The following is a 27,491-nucleotide window of genomic DNA, read 5'->3' as shown; positions in this document are numbered from 1 at the left end:
ACTGTGTTACATGTATTCACATTTTGTTGCTGGAATACTCAGAATATACACACAAGGAATTCCCACATGAACATATGAATTGTTCATATGTGAATGTCACTTCAGATCTGAGACAATATTTCCTAAAAGTTTTCACAGCCATGACTCATTCATGGTCTTCTTTTTCCAAGGTTACAATGGTTTTCTGCAGTGTTGTTGCTGCTAAACTTCTCAGATATAGGATTTGAGAACAGATCTGCCTGGATCACCCTGTCCCAGGGAGTATCCCTTACACTGAGTGCATGCTTACCACCACTTAGTTGTAATGTAAGCATTACTTAGAGTAATTGCAGTTTTATCATGAGTTAAGTCACATTTAGAAAGAGAACACCACAACTATGGTGTGTACCCAGTTTTTGTTTCAGAAATAAAAGTCTAAGCTGAACTTCAGTGTGAAATTGAATTCCTCCTCTCTGATAGTATCTCTGATCATATCTGCAGGTGTTAATTGCTCTTCTAATAATACCAAAACTAACTACATTAGTGCTAACAGTAGAAACATGGACTACTGCAACTTATTACCAAAGTCCCCACATATAAAGACATATCTTGTCCCCTTTTACTCTTCCAAATAAGACTGGTTAAAACCAGCACAGTGTCCAATTCCCTGAGGACTTTATTAACTCAGGCCTGCAGTGTTAAATCAGTCAGGTACCAGATCAGACAGAATTAGATTAGACAAATTAATCAGTGGAGGATGCATTGTACAATATCCAGTTCAACCTGCCTGCAGTTATATTAAATTTAGAATTTAGGGACAAGTTTCAGTCTTTAATGACAAATTCACTTTTTTCTTCACATGACAAAAGTTAGCTGGCAATGCACTGACTGTGGAAACACTAAAATAGGAAAAACAATTGCTGCACAGTATTAGCATATTAGGCTGCTTGGTAATTTGGGATTCCCAAGGTATAAAATACATGGAAACACGCTTGCAAATTTGATCTGTTTAGAACCTTGCTGCTTTATCTGCAGTTCAGCTTATTTAAATTGCACTTTCACATTTTTGAAAAGAAATAGTTCAACAATATATTCTGGAAAGTTTTGTCTCAAAGTACTCATTTCCCACCTTTTGTCCTGACCACTGCATTGTCTAAAGGACCCTGGGCTATTCAAGATCTAAAACTTTAATAATATTTTCATTCACCCAGCCCCTTTGCTTTAGGCACTCAAAATATTATTTTTGTAGGACTTTCAATTAAGATCAACAGCACAACTAACCATGATACTTTAACAGTGTGAAAATGAGAAATGGAACAAGATAAACTACAAGCCAAGCCCAAACCCAAAAATAAGCGCAGCATCCTCCCTCTTTCAACTCTTCTCCCACTGTCAAATGTTATATATTTCAGAGACAAACTCAGAGGAATTAACTACATACTCAAACATTTCTGAGGCTGGACATGGCACCTGGAGCTCCACCCTGATCTCTGAGCAGGGGCAGCTAAAAGAGAAAGCTCAGGAGTGGGTTCTGTTTATTATGAACTTCCCCAAGAACTCTCCCAGCTGTCTCTACCAGTGCTCCCAAAACCTTACAGTAGAAGAGACTTTTCCTATGTAATTAATTTGAGCCAGAAATCATAACTGTCACTGAGAATAATTGGTCTTTTTAAATGAAATCTCCTATTTTTTGGTAGGTAGTAACAAGTTTTTCTTTCTGAAAGAACAGCTGTGCCAAAGAAATCTAGGTCATGAAGATTCCATTATTTTCTATGAAAGAAAATGTCAAAGGATTTTTTCCCTCAGTATAAATGAATTTTTAGCATTTAAAAATTTCAATATGATAAATCAATAGCACAATTTAAAGCTTTCACTCTCCAAAAGAACAAAAAAAAATTGTTTCCTGTTTCTCCTCATAGAAATATTTCTCTCTTTCTAAAATAAAATTTATTAGAATTGACAGAATTTTGTCAAGCACTGAAACTTCATCAGAACTTAAACTTCAACCATGTGTGTTGAAAATTGGTATTTTTCAAGCACCCTCCAACCAGGAGCAAACAACATAGTAAGAAAGTGGGCATCACCCACCTCCCACTCTGCAGCAGGAGACGACAGCACATCCAAAATTAACTTAGTTTGTACTCGGTGTCCAAATAAAAGATCCTTCACGTACTGCATGCACTGACTCAAATCAATGAATCAAAGTCTCCCTCAGAGTCAAAACAACTGCTCTTCTTGGCTCAATTCTGCAACAATTCACACTGAAAATTTATTTTAGCTATGCAGCTTCAAACCTAGGAGGCAAAATACATGAACAGGAACTGCTATTGCCAAAGCATTCCAGAAAGGGAACAAAGAACCCAAATATGGGTTTGGCTCTACCTCTAAAAGCCAGGGGATTTGGATAGAAGATCATAATGCAAGGTTAAAGTTAACAAATATTGATGAGGGATGCAGTGTAATGTGATGTGTGCTAGGGGCAGAATTACAGAAGAGTACAGTTTCATCCTTTTCTGGAGGAAGAAAAGACCTACACGTGTTGAAATTCATAAATAATCTAGCTTTACAGTTTTATTATTCTACCTGTCTTGCTTCTAGCTTCAGAATCAGTGCCTCAATTTTTATTAAAGATGATAAAACAGTGCAGGGCTTGCATAGTCTCAAGAAGGCAATGACACGAGAAGCAGGATCTGTATTACACACATTTGTATGGATGGATTGGACCCAACAAGTGAATTAGCTCAATCCAGCTCTTCACAGCTAGCACAGAATCTTGTTTTGGATTAATTTTCAGGCAGGAGAACTGTTTCACTCAGAAGATGAAGTGTTTTGGAATGAGTTTGAATGAGATAGTTAGAAACATCACATCTAATCTTTTTTTAAATCACACACATTTAAACTGCCACAGCCAAAGAGCCTGTTCACATTCTGCTTTCAACCACACTAGTAAAAAATCCAAGGGAAAAATATCATAAAAACCTTATCTGCTCTGTGATCTTTTGGGAACTGAATAATAATAATACTTAACAGTGATATAGCACTTTAGTTCTTCAAAGCACTGCATAATCATTAACTGAAAAAATAATCTGACAACAATAACTCATCTACCTCCCATCTGCCATCAGCACTGCACTCCAAATGAGAGCACTGCAAAGAGAACATTACTCAGTACAGCCAACACCAACTTTCTCATTTTCTCAGATTTTTCTGGTGCACTTGCTGCACGGAGCAAAAGCAGCCTCGAGGGCAGCACCAGTGACAAGAGCCCTGGGCAGGCCACAGCTGAGAAACTGTGCTGCAGCTCAGGGGGATGCTCAAGGTCAGCTCACCCCACTGTAGCTGTGGGCCATGGTCACTGCAGGACTGAGCTTGGCTTACTCCAGACAGAAAAAAATAGTGTTGGTATTTTAATTAAAAATCAAACTAAAACCCACAGAATTCTTCAATTGTCAGCTAAGCACAGATTTATTGAATAACTAGGAAACTCCTCTGTCTTTGGCAGGGATATGGAAGGCATAGAATAGCCTAGGAACAGAAAAATACTGAGTTTTCATGATTCTCCTTCTCCAAAATGTGCAATTTAAAATCGTAACTGCAAGATTTCCACACAGATTGACTCAATTATTGCAAATACATCAGGTAACATTAAGTGTTTCTTTATTCAGTTTATGACGAGTAAGTAGTAAGTAGGTAAGAAACAGTAATTTATTACTAACTGGCTACTTCTACCTTATCCATTTTCCACTTATACATCCTCAAAAATTACTGTATAGAAATGAAAACCATGACAAGTAATCCAGAGCATTCAAGAGGTCACTTTCTCAAAAATGCTCCCCGAGATAGGAAATACACAGAAAAAGGATCCCTGATAATATCTCTTTGGGAAAGCAGCTGCAGCAAAGCAGATATACAAAAGAGAGAATTTTCAGATTTAATCTCTCCCCCACCTATTTATTCCTTCATTTATATCTTCTATATAAACACTTGCAGCTGTGCTGTGTATTCTAGGTATTATGAAAATAAATCCTTTATTTGCATTTTACCTTAATCTGGTTTGAATCAATGGGAACTTCAAGGTAACTTTCCAAAAAGGACATATCTCCTAAAGGCAGAGCAAAAAAGTAAAAAAACAGAATTCCTATACATGTTCTTTGGCTTCTCAGAACATTTTCCAAAAGAATAACATCATTTGTCCAAGACAGTCAGGCTGATTTGACAATGACCACTGCAGGATAAAAAGAAAATCACCTTTTAGTTAGTTAGGTATAATCTGTGGAACACTCCATCTTTCTGCTGGGATACAGCAGAGCTCACCTCACTGTCAGATCTATGCAGCAAACACCACCAGAGGTGTCATACTTACAGCAAAACCAGGCACTCATTGCTGTACCTGGCAGTTTCCAAACCCCATTCACTCCAAAAGTGTTTTTATTCACAACTTATTTGCATGGCCCAACTGAATTTGGGCTTCATGTACTGTAAATATTAGAAAAATTATACATCTGGATATGCCTCAGACCATCTAGTGAAGGCACAGAAAACACCATTGTTTCAGGGAGTTCTCACAAGGCAGCTTATCTGAGGCTCACTTAATTACGGACCCGGTCCCTTTGGGAGGCACAAGTTATCACACACAGTCACAGAGAGACACACAGGCCTTTTTTCTTTTTTTGAACCTACATTTTGTGGTGTACATTGTGGTGTTTCTATATCAACTTGTCTTCTGTTGAAGAAGCCACCTGGCTGTGCATAAAATCAAAATGTAGAACCACCTTACAGAAATAAAGTTATCAATATTAGAAGCCCATTTACCGTATTTTGAGAAAAGGGCACAAGCATTCCAGTTCTCTTTGTTATAAATAATTTACAAAGCATTAAAGAAATTAAAACCATGTGAATCAAAAGTTATAACAAGAATAAAAAAGCAAAGATGACAATTTCTTTCTTCACAAGTTAAAGTGGGTTTTTAAATTATTATTTCAAAGAATGACTTTTTTTCCTCTCTTAATAGACTCATGCAATAAAAACTAGTTAGAAAGCTCTCTCTTTCCTCTTTCTTCAAGTCTGTCTGTAATTATTTCCCTCTGTTGCTGGCAGCTCCTCCAGGCTGCAGAACCACAAAGTAATCCAGCACCACATTTCCATGGGGTCATAGACCCTGCCTAGATGACAGTTAACCCCAGTGGCCAGTTTGCAAAGGAAGGGTCACAAAAAGACATTTATAATTCATGACTAGTGTGTTTGAATGCATTTCAAACATTGTTTATGCCCTCTGGCAGTTTTACAGCTCTTCACAGCAAAGCTTTACTTCTGTAAATACCCACAGCTTCACTGAGGACAGCTCCTCTCCAAGGTGCCTGCACTCTGCAGGTGCCCACAAACAATGAACTCATTTACTGCAGCAAGTCCATGCTTTTTGTCAATAATGAACCAGGCCACTCATCTCCTCTAGAACTATAAAAGGGTGATTTTGTCATTGTTGTTGGACATCCTTGTCCTTGTGTGCAGTCGCAATGATATAAACTTCCTCCATTCCATAAATCAGTTTCTTCACGATCATCTCCACTTAGCTCATTGATCCACAAATGCAGTACTCCATTACTCCATTTTTGTCTTCTAAGACTGCTATGCCAGCTTGAGCACTTTTTCCCCAGGAAAAACAAACCAAAAAAGCCAGCAAAAAAACTCTCCAAACCTCTTCAATAAGAAATTAAATGTTCTTTCTTGCATGGTACCTAACAATAAGCAGCCTATACAACAGTGCAGCAGTGACTACAGAAGAGAAACTAAATTCAAATTGAGATTCAGCAACAAGGTTTATTTTCCTCACCCACCTTCCATTTCTCTAACTTGCACTTAACAAAAAAAAATAATTTGGAATTAAGACAAACCCAAAACTAGCAGAAAATAATGCAAAATTACTTTATTGAAGAAAGCAATTTCACAGTGTTGTATTTTTCTTATTATTTCCTTTAAAAGAGTACCTTTGGAAACATTTTCAGAGATGTGACTTATCTAGGAATAGAAGAAGAAATCAAAGGGCAGAGTTTAGCTGAGATGCCCAAAGCATAGCTGTAGAAGAGGAGAGTTGGAACATCTGTGGGACAGCAGTAACTTCACTGATGCTGGAGTGTACCCAAAGCAATCTGAAGTGGAAGTGGCTCCAGATTTAGGAAAGAACAGCAACAATTTAGTTTATAATGAGTTAGTCTCACTGTCATCCTCTAATCTCCTGCCATTAACATATCTCCTCTCTGTTCCTGGTAAAATCTCTCCCTATATAAGCTTTGCTACTATCACAGCCCAAAATCAGATTAAGAAATCCACATTATCCTATAGAACGTGCATTAATAATTCTTACTCACAAAGAATATGTGTCTGTTCTATACACCACATTGTCCAGGTAAGAAACAACTTTGGGTCACGACTCAAACCAGCTGAATTATTTCTGCTCTTACCCATTACCAACAGAACCCGAGCTGTATTAACCTATCCCTCAGAATACCATTACTGTTGTCTACCTTCTTCCTTGTGAGTCACAAGTCTAATAACAACCTCACACACAACAGAAAACATATCTAAAGAACACAAACCCTCTACGTAGGGTTCTACATAGAAGAAAATATTAAATTAAACCTAATCTTTTTTTTTTTAGACATTTTTATTCCTCATATTTAGTGAAATACAATACCTAACAGCTACCTTTTGGGCACAAAGCCTTTGCCAGCAACCGTTCAGATTTAAGTGCCATGGTCTGCAGAGCCATTGCCAACAAGCAGATACATGGAGAAACCCCCTGGAGAAACACTAAGCATTGGTGCAACATAGTGTTGCTTATCTTCCCTTCAATTTTATCCTCTTAAGTTGTGCTGTTTGAAGCAAAATCAATTCAAGTTGCTTTGGTTATTTTCATTTTCAAAGTCTGAGCCATTACCTGGAGCACTGCAGCGCTGACTTAGCTGCACTCAGATCTATTTCAGGTCTTAGTGAATAATTCTGTTCATATTGCACTAAGTTCAGCAGTGTTGTATTTCCCAGTTAGTTGTTTAGGCACTGGCATGTTTATGTTGTCCATGACAAAACTGAAAGAAATTAACTGTATTCTTGTCTACCAAGGGGCATAGTTAAAGAGTCCATTCAATTTCTTTCAGCATTTAAATTCTAGAGAAACTGAATAAATAATTCATTCTTCTATTGGTAAAAAAGAAACACATCTACTAATGAAGGATCAGCTGATGTTTTCCACAAGATTGCACTTCCCATAGAGAAACCTGGCATTTCTCCTTCAAAAATATTTTTATTAATAAGAAATTGACAAAATATTTTTTGGTACAAAACTAAACTATAACTTTGATAAAAAATCAGTACTGGATATGTAGATATTGAAAAACCATGCTACAGCATATCCATGGATAGAATGGTTCTCATATCAGCCAGTTTGAATGTGTGTGCTTTAGTACTTTGTGCAGGTTTGGACATGATGGAAATATCCCATTTGGGGAAGTTTTGTTTCTCAGTAACCATATTCTCTGTGAGAAGAAAAATCTTCATCACAAAAAACCCTAAAAATCATGATGGGGAAGAAGAGAGTCTGTCAAAACCAAGTAGCCCCAGTCACCTTTTCTCTGCTACGACAACATCAGCTCAAGCCAACACCAAGTGCTCTCACCTGCACAGCACTGCAGGCCTGGGAGCTCTGTCCTCACCTGGCCTCAGCAGCACCATCCCTCTCCAACATATTGCTTGCAGCAATTTTGTTAAAGCTCTCTGGAGGAGCTCAGTATAGAACAGCCATCCTTAGTATTCAGCCTTTTCAAGCAAAGCAGTGCCCTTCATGTAACAGCTTTTCCCCTGGGAATATCTCTAAGGAAAATCCAGGTAAGGAAACTGACAAGTGAAAACCTTGTTAAAAATTTAAATTCCCTAACAAATGTTCATATTTGTATGCCCATTTTCCTGGGCTTTAAAAAGATAAGCTGCATTTAGAAGCAGCTTAGATATAAACCAGCTGAAGTAAAAAGGTATTATTGAAGGAATAATGAATAAATATGTACAAATATCTGAGATCCAGTTTTTTGTGTAGCTATCCTGCATCCTCAGGCAACCACACAGAAATCCCCTCTAAGAGAGGGGTCCTGTGGATGAAGGTCAAAAGTAAAGCATTCCAACAATATGCCAGCTACTTACACTGCAGAGCAGAGTAAATAGTTACCTGAAATCTTATTCTTGCATATTTTCACCCACTTGTTAACAAATGAAGCAAATTTCATATGCAGCTCCTGGTCTTTTCCAATAGCTTCTAGGAACTCCAAAGTTCTTTTCTGAATGTCAGTATTATTTTTGGCTAAGTGACCCAGTGCAGGAAAGGATAAGAGTTTGTTGGGGGCAGATGATATTCACTGGGGCAGAAGGCACAATTTGGCCACTGTGGTATTTAGACTGTTCAGGTGCTTTAAAGCCACACCAAACATTCCATGTGCTTCAGCAGCACGCAAGAAGATCTAGCAGAGTGGTCAACAAGACAGGAACCCATAAATCAGCCTGTGGCCACAATATGGGACTGGTGGTTACAAGCACATTAAGGGAATTCAGAGCAGAGATGGTGAGAAGCCAACTCATTAAAGTGACAAACAGCACCCAGATGCAGGAGCGTCTGCTCACAGAGCCAGACACCTGCCCTTGCAGGCACTCACTGCTCTCAGCCCACAGGCTGGGAGAGGACAGCTGTGCTGGCACCTTGGGACAGGGACAGATGATGGCCCAGGCAGCCAAAGCATGAGCCCAGCTCAGCCTGTGGCACCTGCACCCTCCAGTGCAGGGCAGGTCCTGTGTCCTACAGTAACAAAGGCGACAGTTGTCTTACATGATGACAAAAAAAAGGATACAAAACTAAACTCCCATTCTTAATTTCCATAATCAGCTGATCAGCTATTAATTTAATGGGGCCCCAGATTCAACTGGATTACAGCAGAGGAAAAATCCTTACTGATAAAAAAACATGAAATTCAGGAACATAGAAGCAGAGTAATGTGCAAGCAGCAAAGCTGAAAAGTGTCTTTGAGTGGGCTCAAGCAGAAAGCCAGAAAAAATACAGTGTCCATGAATGTTAAAGAAAGATATAGGCCAGAGACCCTGCCCCAGAGCTCCTCCAGGGGGCTTGGGAATTGCTGACAAGGACTGGTGTCAGGGAAGATACTGCTTTACAGGTGAGGTGTGGAGGCTCAGTAAAAGATGTTCATTTAAAGATAGAAGAAAAAAATAGACTGCAGACATTGGAACACCCATTCTTTAAGGGAGTGCATGATTTAACTAGATGTGCAAGTCCTCATCTTAGGATCCACTGAAGGCTAGGAATAACACATGGGTAATCATAACATTAAATTAATGGAGGGTTTTCTTCAGACTCCTTTGACTATTCATGAAGCTGAGGCTCATTGCTTTGCTGTCCAAACTACATGTCCTAAATAAGGCAAATACCTCAGGCAATACATTGTTTTTGATCCAGCTAGATGTTTTAGCAGGTAATTTTGAAGAGATTTGCTTAAAAACTACGGTATTACAAGCAAAAAACCCACAGGAGAATATGAAACCAGCTGCAGTTACTTAAGTAGCATAACAACTACTTGAGTTATTCACAAGAATTCATTCAAAACTGGAAGTTTTCAGTGCAAGTATTTTAAGAATTTAGCTCAGGCCCCAAAGGGTAGAAGTTCATTTAGGAATGGGACATTACAGTAACAGGCATGAATAAGAGGCCTCTTTAGATTACAAGGACAAGTCTTAATGATAAACTAAGAGTCTCCAAGCTGACTGTCAAAGCACATAATCAATTTAAGGACCTAAACAGTAATTAATGTAAAGCTTGTATCACTAATGACATGACCCAGCTGGGCCAGTTACCCTAAACACAGTAAGTCACAGGTATTATTTATCAGATTATCTATGCAAATATCATCAAAGAACACACTGATGTGGAGGCACTGCGGTCCCTGCCGTGGTGAGGCAGGTGGCAGCACTGAAGGGACCCTGAAAGACACACAATCCACTTCCAGAGCTCCATTCTTGCAATCAACCTGCATTAAGGGACAGTTTTCAGTGCAGAGTTGAGCTTTAAGTTTCCCAATCTATTCAAAACCAATACTTAGAATGGAATTGTCATTGTTTTAATGGAACCAAGCTGTGCTTTCTCCCTCCCCTCCTTTCATAAATGTCAAAACAAACCCAGTTGGTTTACTCACTTACAATAGAGAACCTTTCACCATGGAAGAACATTGCATAGCTATGGTTCAAGGGTAGGCCATCGTCTATATAGTTGTGAGATCTAGAGACAAAAGGCTTCATAAGGCTTTTGTTACCATAGCAAAAAATCTGCACATGCAAGAAATTAAACTCTCTCTGATTGCATTTCCCTGAAATTAGCAATGACAGCTGCCCATGTATCACAAAAAGCAGAAAAACACAAAGCTAATCTGCAAATACAATTACAACAGTTTTGATATTTAAATGTGAAGCTTAAGCTATAATGAACTAATGAACCAAACTAATTTCAGATTGCCAGGTATAACAAAGCCACTCAATTTATTTCTAATTGCTCTATCAAAGTTTTTTACTCTGAAATTAATGTCAAGGCATCATCCAGGCCTGAGCACTTTGTAAGTCTGCATTTCTCAGACACCTCAAGAAGCATTCCTCATAAACACTTCTGTATAAGTCATAGTGCTTCATATAAACACAGAGGATTAAGTCACATGAATTCTTCAAAATGCTAGTTTGATGATGGACTAATAAACAATAATTTTTAAAACCTGATTACTTTGAAGACATAGTATCAAGTATACATGCAACAGCAAAAACTTTTGTCCCTGTAGCAAACTCAAAAAATTCCCATTCAACCTATAGTCTCATTTTCCAGAGTAAATCTGCCCATTGGGCTCATGGTAAAGACTAAACCTAAAATAATATTACAAACGGCTCCACTGAGCTTGCAGCAAATTATGAGCTTTATAGGTGGAAGGGGAAAGGAGGTTTTATGGTAACACTAAAATGACTGGTGCAAAACACTATAAAGCTTCCTGCTGCTTGATAAAGAAGTGCTCCATATTTAAGAGGCAAAAAAGGTGGGTGAAAATCTGTATAAAACAATGGAAATGGTTTTTCTAAGTAGTTGGACATATTTAAATGTGCATTTCTTAAATTGGTTACAAGCTAATAAGCAACAAAAAGTCTCCAAATTCTTTCCTGGCTTTGCTCTTAGAGACACAACATGAGCAGTGTGAGAAATGCAGTATCTCTTGTACAGTTTGAAGGCTCTAATGCAGAGCTCCAGCTTCAAAATTTGAAGGAAAGTGTTATGGTTTGCCCAAAATCTCTTCCACAAGCAAAACTGAACATGCTTGCATAGTCAAATGGTGCCTATTCCTTAAATATCCTTTAAACCATAACTGACCACTGCCTAGAGGATGGTTGATTAAAGTCCTTGGGAACAAAAATTTTACGCTGGTGCTTTGAAAGAAGTCCTCTCCTTACAACCACAGAATTTTAAAACCAGACTCCACAGAGAATTCCAGTTCTGCAGCAGTTTACTAGCAACCTAAGCAAGCTGGTTCTAATTACACAATTTTGAAGGTGACTATTTGGTATTTCTCTTCTTTAAATTGCTTTCTAACATGTCAACAGTTTTGCAGAAATCTGATCAGCAGACCTGCAAAGGAAATATCCTCCCTCTCTAACAAAGATTTATGGTGTTGGGTTCTCATAATTCAATACATGACAAAAAATAATCTTATTAAACAAAGATTTTAATCTTTTTCCTTATTGTGATGAATCATCAATATCACGCTTTATCAATCACACAATAGAGTTGATGAGAGCTTTTGTCATGTACCCAAGTTTTAACCTTAACAAATAGCTATTAATATCTCCTATAAAAAATGACCATATGAAGAGATGCCCTTCCAATTTTGCATCCTGATGAAGAATAAATGCCTTGCAACTAAGAGCTGCTTGGTGCTAATTCAACCATTGCTAGTTCCATTGCAATAATCTCATCCTTCAAGCACTGGCAGTGATTACTGCCTGACAAATGTTATGCTTGCTAGGGGGTTTGTTTGGGGACATCATGCATCTTTTTGCAAATCACCATTTAAACAAGAACAAAAAAGGAAAACAGAAAATTAACTAACTTTTGGACAAAAGTATAATAATTCAGGCCACTTTGAAGACTTATCTTATCCACATTGTATGACCATCCATACTGTGCATACAGAAACCAGCATGTGACAAGTACTGAACAAGCAAGTATGACTTTTAATAAATACTTTATTAATTAATTTATAACTATTATTTTATTATTTTAAATATTGTAATAAATTTTATAATTTTTAATTTATAAATATGTTTAAGCCTAGATTCCAGTTTCAGATTTTACATGTGCAGTTCATTGCTACCCTTCTACCAGATTTTGTACAGTTCCTTCACTTTTAAACCAGTTAGAACAGTATTGACAAAGTTATTTCAAACAATATCCATCTTGTTTAACAACTAACCAATTGACTGAAATGACAGGTTCCTATTTCTCATATATCAAAACTTAGGTAAGACAGGCTTAAGGAATACAGAGCAGCAAACATTAAACCTTGTGGAGAGTAATGAATTAACAAAATGTGCTTTGATGTTACTTATCACAGAGCTACAGCACATTGACTCAAAAAGAGGGAAAATATCCTGGCACTTAAGCAAGCATAGTCAAACTCATTGATTTCCAATCTCTGTGACAGAATAAAGGCAGAGTATGACACAAAAATAAGAACAAGTCCACATTTTCAGAATGAAGCTGTACCACAATTCCAAGTACTTAGCAACATATATCCACTGGGTTAAGATTGTGGTAGAAGATAGTAGAAGAAAAAAGTGACTTGGATGGGTAAGGGGTATTTGCAATTGGCTCTTGCAATATTTAGGGGCTGAAAAATTGCACATAAATTGGCTTCTGTCTAACTGCAAGATAGTGCCACAGAGTACTGCCTGGAGATTGCATCACTATCTGCTTCTGTCTCTTTGTTACAAACACTATTTTTTTCTACTAAGAATAAAAATTACATGAAGAGGTTTTGTTCTTTTTTTTTCTTTTTATTGTATTTTATTTTTTAAAGCTGTTTCCTTTTCACTGAACAATTATTAACAGAGAACTACTTGCACCTATGGCTTTTTGAAGAAAGACCAGCTTGGCAGATCATGCCACTTAGAGAAAGTGAACTCAAACTTGACTCAAGCAGCTGTCCATAGCACAGTCAAGTTGGTCCTAACAATCTAAGTTCCAGATCTCATAGGGTTGTAGTAACAAAAAATTCCTATTAAAATTATGTGTGTTTTCATCAGCGCAGAAATCCATTGTAGTGAAATGTTGCCTTTGTGCTTGCTTTGATTTCTGACTGATTGTTGATTATGAGACAGTTGTGTCAGCCTTACATCCCATTGGTTTGGACGTTTCAAATTGCAGCAGTGCAACTACTAACTCTTGTTGCCCGAGGGAGTTATTATACATAATAAAACAAATCAGAAAAAGTAAAGATTAATTCCTTACTACTTTGTGTTTCTGTTAACACCATGTCTCTTGGAAGAGAACCTCCTGCTCTTTAGGATGCATCTCACATTTTGTTGATGTAACTCCTGGGGATTAAAAAATGCTTTTATAAAGACAGAAGAAGTGGACATAGCTAATCTTAGAATAACTGAATTTATTGGGCAAAAAGTGGCTTTTCCACAGAAATTGCCTACAAAAGAAGTAATAAAATTAGATATCTCTACAAAGAGAGAAGACTAGAGTTGTATTTAGTGTAGTTAGCATCACAGCCTCTTCCAAGCATTTAAATTATCACAAGCCAAGCACAAAAACAATAAATATTCTGATCTCAAGCACTAAAGGCATTTGGCTTACAAAGACCCTTGCTATCAAACCTAGAAGTATTTACATGCACTAAATGGATAAGAAATCATACACCAACTTAATGTTTGAGTTTGTTTTTTTTTTTAAACCAAAACAACAAACACAACAGCTAAGATTCAAAGAAAGAATTCCTTGAAAAGTGCATTTTACTATCTCTTTGTTTCTCTGCATTCATACCTTAGCAAACACCCAAAGCAAGAAAATGATACTTGCTCAGTCACAAAGAAATCTGTTGCCATGGGAAACCCAAAGATATCAACTCAGGAACTGATAGGAGTAAATGAAAACCCACTTTTCAGACATACAGAGAAAGTACAAATTAACACACAGGGCTATGCAGCAATTGTGATTTAATCCTAATTTAGGCAAAGGTATGTGACTTTTGATGATGGAAGCTCTATCTGCAGTTGACACTTTTTATTCTAACTAAACATCCTTCAGAGACTCCTCGTTCTGCCAATCTAAGTGACATAAACAGACCTGTATGTTCACCCCAGTGTACATTTTTCCATGATATGCTTTTTCCACAGATCCCAGTGGGCTCAGCAAAATAGAAAGGAAAATAATCATTGAGAACAAACTCATCCTTGTATAGAATATGATATTAAACTCCTTTTTAAGGTCTAACACTTACAGGTGACCTTCCAGAAAACCTAGGCTTCCCTCAGATAGAATTGAAGTATCAACTCCTAAGCACTCACCAATTGATATCAGCTCATTTCAAGTGATTCATAACTCACTTCAGAAATTTGTTGTAGGCGTTAACTTGAGAAAATCTAATTTCAACAAAATTTTGCTGACAAAGCATCAAACACATAATTTTTAACTTGCTAATGATGAATGAGATGGAATGCACTCATATCAGTGTAATAGCTTCATAATATACTCAATATCCCAAGGATTAATACTTTGTTATTAATCAATAATCCATCAGCCATGGTATTGTATTGGTATTTAAATTTCTACTAAAATTTCTGAGAGGATGTTCTGTTCAGCTTTGAAAAAAATTACTGCATTGATTAATGAAAAAACTGGCAGCAGCAAAGTGCTTTGCTTTAGTCTGAGTTCAGACTTTAAGATATCCCAGAAAACACTTACAATCTCAATAGGTAAATGCATCAAGAATGTTACTGGTGAGAACAAGATCATTATTCAGAGCTGCAATTCAGACGAGTCAAATACTCTGTGCTCGTTTCAGATCAGTATGCATTTCTCTAGCACTATAATTCATCTTCCTCACAGAAATTATGCCTCAGGCTCTCATACAGTCTTTGCCAAATTTAAAAAAAAAATATGATACTTTCTGAAATTAAATTCCAATTTTGTGCTATGCTTTTCCATGTTCTTGACTTATTGTCACTGGCACCTAAAGGTAGAGGCTCACAAGCATTATCTTGTCATTGGCTGCTGCTCAGACCAGCAAGTGGCTCACCAAACTCTCAGCTGAGATTTTGTTTACTTGTTTAGTTCACAGTTTCAAGGGTCCATAGCATGCACATAAATACTTTGATGTGTCACTCTGTAGAGGTTGCTCATGAGAGAGTAACTTCAGATGCTAAATATTTATCTTAACACTATTAGTAATTAGACAGTAATTTAGACTCATTATTGTGGCAGCCCTCCAATATTATTTTTGAGCTCAAAGGGAAAACACAAGCACACTGCTGTGACACTCACCAACTCCTGCCTAATGGCCAGAGAACAGATCTGTAGATTCCCTGTTCACCTACAGGCTCCGTGGCATGTTTAGACCAACAGCCCCTGCCATTAGCAAGATGGCAAAAATGTTAAGATTGGGTAGAACTTGCACTTTCAGGAAAACTGTACGCTGCAAGACAGATTTTCACAGGAACAAATTTACAGTCTAGACCACTTTGATTTCTACTAGTTTGCAGAAGTCACCAAGTGTTACATTCTCCCTAAACAGAATCACTCCCCTGGGAGGAGCAGAGTCACTGTAGCACAAGCACTGAAGTTGCCTCATCTTGGAATAAATAAAGAACATGCATTGAGGGGTTGCCCCAAGCAAAAGTGACAGCAAGCATGCAAAAGCTGAAATCTTTGAGCATCCTGTCTAATGAACACGTTTTCAGGTCTGCCCTGTAATGGCATATTGGCTGGTAACTGAAAAGTTTTGCTTGCAGCTCGCATTTCAAAACATGTCCAAATAATCTACTTGACAGATAATGAAACCTCTTGCAATTACCTTTAGCTTGAAGCAGAGTTCTTCAACTATCATTTTCATATTGATTTGTGATGAAGTTAATTATGTTTTCCTGCAAGCTGGAACCCACAGCCAAAACCAAAGTCTAATCAAACCAACTGGGACTAAGGTAGTGGTAAAAGAATCCTTAAAATACAGAGCAGAATAAAATTACTCCTGGTCTTTGACAGAGTGACTTGGCTCCCTGTGGGGGATAAGGGTTAAATCTCATCACAAACAGCCAGAAGCCCTTGCAGTCCACTAACAAGGGTGGGGATTACCAGGAGCTTCACATCTGTTATTGACAATGCTGATGAGCCTAATTGGCAACACACAGCTGATCCCCCCCGAAGCAGCAGGGGAGAGAAACAAATAAAGAGCACAAAGGTGGGTAAAACAGTCTGAGCAATGCTCTGCCCAGAGTGGCTCTGGCTAAGCTGCTCTTGCACACTGGAGCTCACCAGTCCCTCCAGCAGAAAAGTATCCAAGGCTGTGGGGCTGCTGCAGGTTCAGCACAGGTGCAATAGTGGAGTTCTGGCAGACAAAGAACAGATGTATACAAGCATGACAGCAAGACTTGTCCAGGAAGGAACTTTCTGGTGGAACAAACATACCCTACCTGCCCCCTACAAAATAATCTGCTTAAGAATTACAGTTTTGACTTCTCAGCAAAATCCTGGAGTCTGTGACACCATTTTGCATATTCATTTTATTATTACAATATTTGTTTAAACAACAAAAAACCCCCCCTGATTTTACATTTAATTTCTGATCTATTTTGAGTATATTTTAACAGTTAAACTATGCTCAAAGCAGGATATTCTTGTTCATTACCAAAACCTCCAACACGAAGGGGCTTTGAACAGGGCTTACTCTCTGCAGTTCCATGGCCAAGTTGTTACAGCATTATAGAACCCATCTCAAGAGTCAGGAGCAAATACAAATCATGTCATCAGGCCTAATATCATAAAATCACATAAAACCCAAGTTCCCAAACTGACCTTTGCGCTTTTATTATCACTTACAAAATACAGGTTGCTGTCCAAAGAATTTTATTAGAGAGGTGTCCCCTTGCAAGCACTACTCTACAAAACTGCATTGCCTTCTTTCAAGCCTCTTTCCCCAGCAAGATCCCAGCTGCCAGGACATGCTGTTGGAGTCCGTGAACTACTCTTAATTAAAATACAATTAGACTGCTGATGTCACCACATGCCAGAAATATGCCAAAAGGAGAGCCAAAGTGTGCAATTAGTGAGCAACTGCAGCTACGGAGAGAAACAGAGCTTCAGAAGCAGCAAAGCCAGGTGGAAGGTGTGAGCCCACCCTGAGTACAGCTCCCTCGTGCACTCTCAGACTGGCTCTGGCCACCAGTGACACCCATGGTGACCTCAGTTTCCTAATTGGTTGTAATGTGTTTGAAAGCCATTGGAAGGACTCTCTGAAGACTTTTTTTAGGCTTTTCATTAACTTGTGAGATCAATACAGTCTCTCTGTACTAAGAGAATAAAAGGAACAAATTAGGACAAACTAAACCAGCTTTGAAACATTCTTGGGATTTTCCCAGCCTTGATATGTACCAAGTTATATCTGTTCTGGAACAGGCTCTGACATTTAATTTACTCCCCTTTTGACTAAAGTAGCCATTAGAAAGAAGAGTCAGGATTTTGGTATCATAAGCCACCTTAATATTGACAACTATAAAAATCTATCCAAACACTATTGTAGACAGACATCTGCCTCAGCTGAAGCCACAAAGTGTGCAGCAAGAGTACAATGATTCATCTTTCTTCAGCAACCAAAGAAATTTTCAAGCAATGATACCATTTTCTGCTACCATGAAATTTCAAGATGACTGCCTGGTTAGAAATTATAAAAATATCCACATTAGGAAAGGTAGATGTATGAAATATGCCTTTGTCCAAAAGCTATCAAGAGCTAACTAGGAAACTATTCAAAAAAGGCTCTATGATTGAACATGCACTGTGGCAGAGCCTTCAATTCTTTCCTGTCTTCATTTTGTGCACAGTTCTGTCATTCAGAAGTTCATTCACAAATTTTGTGAGTTCATAACTAATATTCTTCCAGGTGCCATTTGTCAACGCATCTCAGACTGCTGAACTGCTACAAGATCTGTTTTACCATTTGGGATTAGGAATGCCTTATCCCAAGCACCTCAAAAATCCCCATATCAAACTTATTTATTCCATAAGCAGCTGCTGTTTTTTCACTTCATATTGAAACAAGTTACTTTTGCAAAACAAACAAAATACTATTTTTCCTTGATGTTCAGCTGGTAGCCAGAATTAACAAAGCATTTGGAATGTCTGTTCAAAGGTGTCTGCAAGCTTTGGTCCAGTACCCACATCATGAGCCTGGTGACCAGCTGCAAGTTTTCCTCAGATAGCACCTGCAGCTTTGCATGCCTCTAAAGTCCACAAGCCTGTCCAGGTACATGAACATGATTTCCAAGCAGGACACATCAATTCAGCAATCAAAGCTTCAGTTTAGACAGGCTTCTCCTCTGAATACAGAAGGCAGCCCTCTCATTCTGTTTATTCTCCCATGTTTTTAACTGAATTCCTTGCCATTTCATGGGCATTACTGTAGATTTGTTTTACATGATCAGGAAACTAATTTTTAAATATGTGTTATGCATTAAATACCACATATATTCAGCAGGGAAGGAAAAACACTTCTGGAGTACAGTAATTTTACAGGCTCTGGTTTCTAATAAATTTTCACAGTTACCCTAAACTGCATTAGCAAGTTCCAGTTTATTGCTAAGCTTGTGCACAACATCCCTCAGTGACATGTCAAATCTTTACCAAGGCAGCTGAACTCCTAAAGCTGTCCTCATTGGCAGGAAACTTGTCAGATTAAATTGCCACCTCTTGTCAGGTAAAGATGTATGATCAGATATCCCCCTGCTGCCGGTGACACAAACAGTCCTTTCACTTTTGAAGTCTTATGAATCTCCAGTGTTTCTTACTATGAGCAGAGATGCATCTCGTGGTGAGAGGAAATATGCCTTGCTGACCACTTTCAGCATGGTTCATTATAAATATAGACACAGGAACACAAAACTTTGAATTTTTTAAAATTGTTTTGCTCAGTTTTCACTTTTTTCCAGGGTACTTATCTGTCTAGAGAATCAAAACATAAAAGTATTTTCATTGTCTCTTGTGTCATAAGTATTGTTTCCATAGAGTTGTCCAGATGCATATTTGCTATTTCCAAAAGCCTGAGCAGGGAAGTTGGACCCTTCCAGCCTTACCCTTTCTGTGATTACTGTGCATTCCTGTTCTCCCTACTACATCATAGAAGCAGAATTTTGCTAAAAAGAATTACCTGTTATTTTTGTGGGTCCTTGATTACACCCAAGATCTGAGGAACAGAATAGGGAAGAGCCAAGCACCCTAAAGTTTTTTGGTATTTACAATGAAATATCACTTTCATCAGCATGTTTCAAATCATTACAATTCCAAATCCTTCTGCTGTCTTGTTCAAAACATCATCACAGAATGCTGGCACATGGGGTATTCTAAATAACTTCTCTAAACTTCGAGGAAAAATAAAACCAACTAAACCCAAACAAAGTATTTCTGACATACCTACACAACAAAGTTTTGCTAGACTGCTTTATAAGCTGCATTTAAACTTAAACAAGTTTAGCATTTCCACTTCACACCCCCAAGCTCCCTGTTCTTTAGATATGCAAAATAAGTTTCAGAAGTTTTTTTCTTTAAAGAAGAAAGCAATAACTCTACTGGGGAAAGAAATAATTATTTTCCTCAATTTACAGTTTTCCAATATTAACTGGAAGTTCTAGGCAATGAAACTCGGAGCTTTTTAGGCCAGAGACACAAACTTAATTTTCCCAACTATAATGGTGCAGCTCAACAGAAGGTGGCACAAAAGTTTGATTCAACAATTGAAACCAGAAATTCCTAATAGCAGGCAGAAACTTTTCCAAAGTCATCTGAAGCACTAGTGCTGATTAGTGCTGTATTTCCTCACCTGCTTGCAGGAACACAGATTGCTTACTCTGTTCTCATCACAAACTGAAATGGCTCCAAGCAGTGCCTGGGAGCATAATTAAAAAAAGTTGTGCCCCAGAGAAAGCTGCCGAGAAGCCTGAGCTAACTGAGAAATGCACTCACAGCTTTTCCAGCTGACAGCCAGAGAGGAGCTGCATAGCAAGTTCAATAGACATCAGATACAAGGTAATGCTGGAAATGTTATGGCATTCTAGAAAATTTTGGAAGTTTCCCAAAGACAGCTGAATGAGAAGCTCAAACTACCAAAAATCAACACAAAATATGTAAGAACCTAAAAATGGTAAGAGTAGGTAACAATCAGTTTTTAGAAACGGCAGAATTGGTGAATAAAATAATTCAAATGTCTTCACTGAAAGCTTAAATGATGACAAAATGTTCAAAAAGGGATCCTTTTTACCCCCTTTTATGTCTTTCATAAAATGGACTCTTTCCACTAACCTTTCCTATGAACCTAGACCCCAATTTAGATAATTCCATTATCATCTTCAAAGAAGGATATATTAGGAAAATGAAGCTATAGACTAATGGTACCTTATTAAAATCCTATTTACATAGAATTAACATAAATACAAGTTGGTAAACCATATGCTATCACATCTGTTCCTCTGTGTATTAATAACAAGACTGTCCCCTATAGGGCTCTCAAATTAATATGCATTAGAATATATTACAAAGCATTTTGATTCTCTTGACAATATAATTTGCAGCTAGATTATTTGTAGGCTTCTAGCTTGGAATTATTGCTGTTGCACTATACATCAGCTGTTTCTTCTAGTGTGATTAAAGTACAACACCTGTCTCTTCTGGTATTAAGACTTTAAGGAATTGTGTCAATTTTCCAATGCTCAGCTCCTTACAATTCAAGTATTTTCTGTCTGAATGTGTCAGGTTTCAGTCCTTTACCAACTACACCATCATTTAAGAACTTTGTTTTCCAGCTTCCAGGACACTTAATATATGTGAAACACCAGCAGTGTTTACTAATTAGGCTAGGAAAAAACAATCACATAAAAGAAAGAAAAAAGCTTTAAATATGAACCTTAATAGATAAAAATTCCATTTCAGCCACCTGACATTCCATAAATGTATGTTTGCATTTCCAATGAAACTAACAGGTGCCTCCCTGCACTGAAAGAAGCAGATGCCTGTATTATTGCCTCAAAGCCTCAAGACTGATGGCATAATGGGTAAAGGACTTCAGATGTGAATTAATAATAGATCCTGCCTTCATATTCTTGATGTAATACTGAAAAATATGCCCGAATTTTCAAAAACTATAGAGGAAATACACTGAATAGAAAATATTACTGGAAGGTTGTTCTTACTGTGCAGGTTTACTTTCACAGTTCTGGAGCCCGACACTGTGTTTGAATTTTCAGGTTCTGCTAACGGAGGGAAATATCCAATATGGCATTCTCTATCCACGGAACAAGGAGACACACTAATGAAACCATCTTTCCTGCTGGTGCAGTTTTTCCTGCAGTGGTGTTCTGTGCAGCCTGTGCCCAAGGCCAGGCCCAGCCTGCTCTGTTCCAGCACTGTCACAGGAACCTGCAGCAGTCACTCAAAGCTGACACGGATCATGTGAGTCCAGGCGTTAGGCGTGAACTGCACCTTTTCTGGTATCAAAGGAGATTTACAGTGGGAAAAAGAAAGATAAAACTGAACAGTCCTCAGCTTGTTCCCCGCTGGGTCTTCTTCTCTGAGATGGAATCCACGTTGCTTTTGTTTTCATGCTTAAACAATCTCCTGCCTGGCACTCCAGTAAAAGATGCAGCGATGCTCTGCAGGAGACAGGGTGGGCTGTGGCATCTCCTGGAATGAAAAACAGCCTTGAGAATAACAGATCATCAGCAATTTTCACTGGTTTTAGGTAACAGAGCAGGAATTACAATATTCAAAATCCAAATCAGTTGTGCAGTGGAGGGATGGAAGCTATGCAGACAGAATTATAGTTGGTTTTTAGTTTTGGCCTGCAACTACCAAATTTTTCTTTATTGTATACGTTGTGCAAAGCTGCATTATGGATCAGATTGCTGCATAAGGTGTTATAGAAGTATGTGAGCTTTAGACTTCCCACACACTATGCCTGCAAAATTTTCTTCCCTTTTGCATATTCATTAATTGCTTGAGTTGTCCTTAAATTCTGAAGTGTTTCATTAATTTCCAGCCCAGACACAAATATAATGATTTTTCCAGCCAGAAACAAATAGATTGGATCAAGAGTAATCCTACTGAGCTTTGAGTTCCTAAGCAGTGATCACAAAGGGTCTCACTTATAGAACAGTGACCCTTTTGAATAGTATTCACGTACAATTAATATAAGCATGTCTTAATAAACCATATGCTCACTCAGCTGTTCTTTGCTGTATTAATAACAAGGCTGTCCCCTAAGGGACTCCAAAATGAATGTATATTAGACATATGTATCCTAATAACCAGAAGGTATCACAGTTGTACTTGTCTTACTTTAGATAAGTATTTAATACAGCATTATTTTAATGACTTTAAGAAAACATATGTCCCTGTCAGCTCAAAAATGCAGTTTATGAGACTCAAGCTGAATATTGGGATAAAAAAACCTCACAAATGCCATTCCTTCCAATTTTACATTAATAACTAATGGGATTGATAATGATGTGTATCTAATAATCTAATACACCTTAATAGAAAAGGAAAAGTGACTATAAGGCAAAGTGTAACATAAAAAAATCTCTGAATATATCATATAATTTCAGGTCTCATTTGCTGTTGCTCATTACCTTATGACACAGACTATAACAGACTATTGCTCTTCACAGTATTAAAGTGGGCAAACCCATTTAAATAAAATAATCACCATTATCCCACACAAGAGTTCAGCTTGGAGTGATCTGAAATTTGTTTTCTTATCTGATTTATCACATGTAATTTCTTTTATGATATCCTAGCTCCCCCACACTTCTGAAAGCAAAAGTGGCAAAATGAAATTCTAATCAAAATCCTGGAGAGAGGACATCTCTGAGTAAAAAAACAGACAAATATTAACTGGAATAAGGATTCCTATCTATGTCTCTCACTTTCCAAAGGAAAGCCTGGACACTGATGTCCTTTCTAGGATGGTTCCCATAGGAAGCTTTGATGGAGAACAGACTGATCCTGCTGTGATTTGTTAAAATGTGAATGTGTCTTTGTGTGATGGGAAAGAGCACGATGGCATAGGAGGGCCAGGGGGATGCCCAGAGGTCTGGAGCACCTCTGCAGTGAAGACAGGCTGAGAGAGCTGGGGCTGTTCAGCCTGGAGAAGAGAAGGCTCTGGGGAGACCTCAGAGCCCCTTCCAGCAGCTGAAGAGGCTCCAAGAGAGCTGGGGGGGGGACTTTGGACTAGGACATGGAGTGACAGGATGAGGGGAATGGCCTCCCACTGCCAGAGGGCAGCGTTAGACAGGATATTGGGAAAAAATTATTTACTGCTGGGAGGTTAGTGAGACACTGGCACAGGCTGCCCAGAGAAGAGGTGGATTCCCTGTCTCTGGAAGTGTTCAAGGCCAGGGTGGGGCTCTGTGAGTTTTGTAATGGTTGGATGAATAATTAATGAATAACTTTTTCTTGCACTGTTTCCCATGAACATGTTTTCTCACCTCCTACGAGCACTTTAATCCTGTGCTACTTTTAAGTACAGATAGAAGGGGGGTTTTTTTGGTTTTTTTTTTTTTTTTTGTTTGGTTGGGTTTTTTTTGTTGTTTTGTTTTTGTTTTGGTTTGGTTGGTTTTTTTTTTTGGGGGGGGGGGGGTTGGGGGGGCTGGAGAGAGGGGCTTTTCTGCTGTGTGCAATGACCATAGGTACCCTGAGCAATGGGGAAGCTGTATGAGTGTTGGAGGAACCAAAAATAATACACTCATGTTGGATGAAAATTGCAATTATCATTCTACCACTTCTACAGCTCTGCATAATAGATACAGCTCACAGAAGAGCTCAGAGTTACAGCTCCAGTTTTCTGAGCAGATGTGATCCCCACCTCACAAGATCCTCAGGTAGTTAACAATACACTTGTCATTTTGAATTGGATAAAAAGCAGCTGTTCTTTAAGCTTTCATTTCAAAGAAAATACATCCTGTTCTGCAACAAATGGCAATTAGCTGTCAAAAGGGGAATATCGAGAGCAGTTCTCCAGATAAAATGCTTTTGTTTATCATTAATTTATAACAATGTATCACAAACTTGAGGAGTACAGGCGAGAGCTGTAGAATAATGAAGGCTGAATATTTTGATCAAAACAACTGCAGCAGGTTCAGCATCTCCACTGGGCTAAGTTAGCTCAATTGAAATGTCTGGTCTCAATTGCTTGTTGCCATGTTGTGCTTTCACCAGCTGACATGAGGAAACTTCTTTTCCTGACAAAAGACAAAACATTTCTGCCAGCTGAGGTGACATTGTGTTCATTCAATAATGATACAAGGCCCTGAGGTTCTTCAGCAAGAAAGATAACAGAGAGAATCCTCATTAACTAACTGCAGAAGAATGAAGGTCAACCCACAGAGAGAATTTCATGCTTACATGTCAGTTAGAACATTTGTTCTTCATTAATTCTTTAAACCCAAGCTGGGATATCATCTAGCAGCATTTTAATGTCCTGCACTCCATCAGAAATAACTCTTAGGATGTGGGTTTCTTTGTGCTGTGCTTAAATGGCTTTTTTTTAGAAGCCATTGACTTCACAACATTGGACACTAATAACGTTTTGGGATTATTACAAGACTGGATGTAATATAGGAAATAACAGTTTGGGTATTTCAACATGAAATAAATGAGGATCACTAAATGTACATATTAAAATACCATCACTATTTCTATATTTGTGCACTACTTTGTTACTGCTGTATTTTTAAGTATTTTCTAGTGAATCAAAATATCTTATTTCTGTTAAGAATATACTCCCCATAGAGTGGTAGAATTATATGCCAGATACTGTGTTTTCAAATATGCAGATGCAAATATAAATATTTTGGTCTATTGACATCTGGGAACTTTTGGACTTATGCTGTGTAATTAACAACTAAAAAGATGATAGCCACAACTTTGTTTTCTTAGACTTTACAAAAAAAAAAAATCCATGTGTCATGTTGTGAAATAGTGTTCCATGTTTTTCTCTCCCTGTAATAGCCACAAAAAAATTTCCCAATCCAACAGCCTTCTGGTTCTGCATGTTTATTGTTCTTAAGTACAAACCAGTTCTCATAGAAGTAAGAAAACATAAAGCAGATTGTATATGTGTATATGTGTGTATGTGTAAATCTCTCTATATATATTTATCCATATGTATATGTTTAATTAATATCCTTTTGAAGATTTAGTTTTTCTTCTTATGATTAGAGTTTGAGGGCATTCTGCATAAAATAGAGTGGTAAATGTGGAACTTGGGAAGATTTCCTGCAGAGCAGGAGCACAAGCAGGGATCTTCATCTGGTCCTGCTCAAACTGCCAGAAGATTCCACGGACACAGCAGCCCTGCAAGCCATTGTGCCAGAGCAGGACTGAAGGGCAGCAGCTGAGGAATTCCTATAGTTTCCATACCATCAGTCCTGGTAACCTCCACATACCCTAAATGTTTTCAGTTCTTTGTAATTTTTACCTCTCTCCATGCCATATGACTATTTTGCTTTCAGGTTGCAATTAGAAATGGCAGAGACAGAGAGAATTTGGGAGAAGAAATGGCCAGACAGTTACTGCTTCAAATGCAGAGGATTATCCTTGTATCAAGTTTGTTCTAAAGCAGTTTCTTGTAACCCCAAATGGTTTGTCCTCAGTGTTTCATATTATTTGCTTTATTGGTCATTTCTGGATTCTTTCAGAAAAAGAAAAAATATGATGGAGACGTGACAGACAAGCACAAATATTTTAACTGTGACCTTTTACTGCTTCTTCCAAAGCCCCAGTGAATTACCGTAAGTCTCCCTTTTAGCCAATGCCAACCTGATATCAAGATATTTTTTTGTGAACACTGTGCAAATAGAGAATTATATTTATATAATAACTATATTATTTTATAACACTGTGCATTATTTTATGAACACCATGCTCTCTTGTCTCTTTGCAGACTTTTGTTGATTTGTTTCAGGTTTAATCTGCAGGTGCCATTAGATTCCTAGATAAGCCCAGAACCCCAGTGCTCTCTGAAGGCAGCCTGTGTCAGGGAAATCTGACTGATCATCATGCTGTCTAATCTAACACTGAGACAAAAACACACAATACTTTGCCTACATTTTCAAATTGGACCCTGGTGATAGTAAATGTTGTAATAGAAAAGCAGAGAAATAAAATTCTAAAATACCAAAACACTAAGGCACCTGAAACAAAACAGCCTCCAATTTAATTCACCTCTGTAGCTGTAATCCAAACGAATAGTGAAGCGTCTGTTTGTGTCCTGGATCACAAAGCAGGCTGTAGCCTGAGTGGGTTTATCTAGCTGGCTTTTAAACTGTTTCCATCCAACCTTGTCCACTACAAAATCCTCGGTTCAACACCCTTGTTTCTGCTGTCAGGCAGAGCTGCAAACATGACTTTTTCTATCCTCCCCTTCACCTGCTGAGTTCTGATGTCTGTTCCTCAGTCAGACAGCCCAGCAGACAACTGCTCTTCTCTGTCACATCTCCCTTTTATTAGCAAGGCAGCAAATTATAAACTATTCTCTCTTCCCAAACTTGTCCTGATTGGCTTGAAAGGCGATCCCAGAGCCAGCCTGCCACATCTACTGCAAAACAAGGCACCTGACACACTTAGAAAGAGCAGCAGCGTTTGCTGTGTGCTCCATTTCCTAAACACCAACTGCTCCATCAGTTCTACCTCAGCCTTCTCCTCTGCTGCTGCCTGGGTCCCTCCTGGCTTGGCTAGCCTTGCTCCTGGCAGTGTCATTTCAGATTTAATGGCCACAGGACCCTCTTACAGACCATGACAGAGAGATACCTGCCATTCCAACCTGCTCTACTGGGGTATGCCAAGCAAATAATGAAGCAGAAGTGGTAGAATAAATTTACTGCTACGCTTAAGGTAGTATGTCTATCTTAGCTGGATTTACACATTTCTCAAATCTCTGTTATAAAACAAAAATAAAACTGACATATACAAAAACCTGTCACATCTGTACTAATTTACAAAAAGAGAACTGTAACAGTGTTCATAATTTTAAAAAATTGCTTGTTCAGCTTCAGCTTTTTTTTAAAATTCAAGTCTAATGTTGATCAACCAAATGGCTTTACAAAGGGGAAGTTCCTTACCTAATAGGCAGATGAAACACAGACAGTTCTCTGCAACACAGATCCAGAAGCTT

The 27,491-nt window shown here is 38.1% G+C and overlaps 1 protein-coding gene across 1 annotated transcript in view; it reads right to left on the bottom strand.

Annotated features, from left to right (window-relative positions):
- TENM2 (teneurin transmembrane protein 2) overlaps positions 1-21,695 on the bottom strand; it is a 1,348,016-nt gene extending 1,326,321 nt beyond the window's left edge. The window contains exon 1 of the mRNA XM_064387797.1: positions 21,511-21,695. The gene's annotated coding sequence lies outside the window, so the exon portion shown is untranslated. The remainder of the gene's footprint in view (positions 1-21,510) is intronic.
- Between the last annotated feature and the right edge of the window lie 5,796 nt (positions 21,696-27,491).

The sequence above is a fragment of the Passer domesticus genome, chromosome 13 (assembly GCF_036417665.1).
Source record: "Passer domesticus isolate bPasDom1 chromosome 13, bPasDom1.hap1, whole genome shotgun sequence".
In the NCBI taxonomy this organism is placed as follows: domain Eukaryota; kingdom Metazoa; phylum Chordata; class Aves; order Passeriformes; family Passeridae; genus Passer; species Passer domesticus.
Note: the sequence above shows the minus strand (reverse complement) of the source record. Positions and strands in the feature narration are given on the sequence as shown.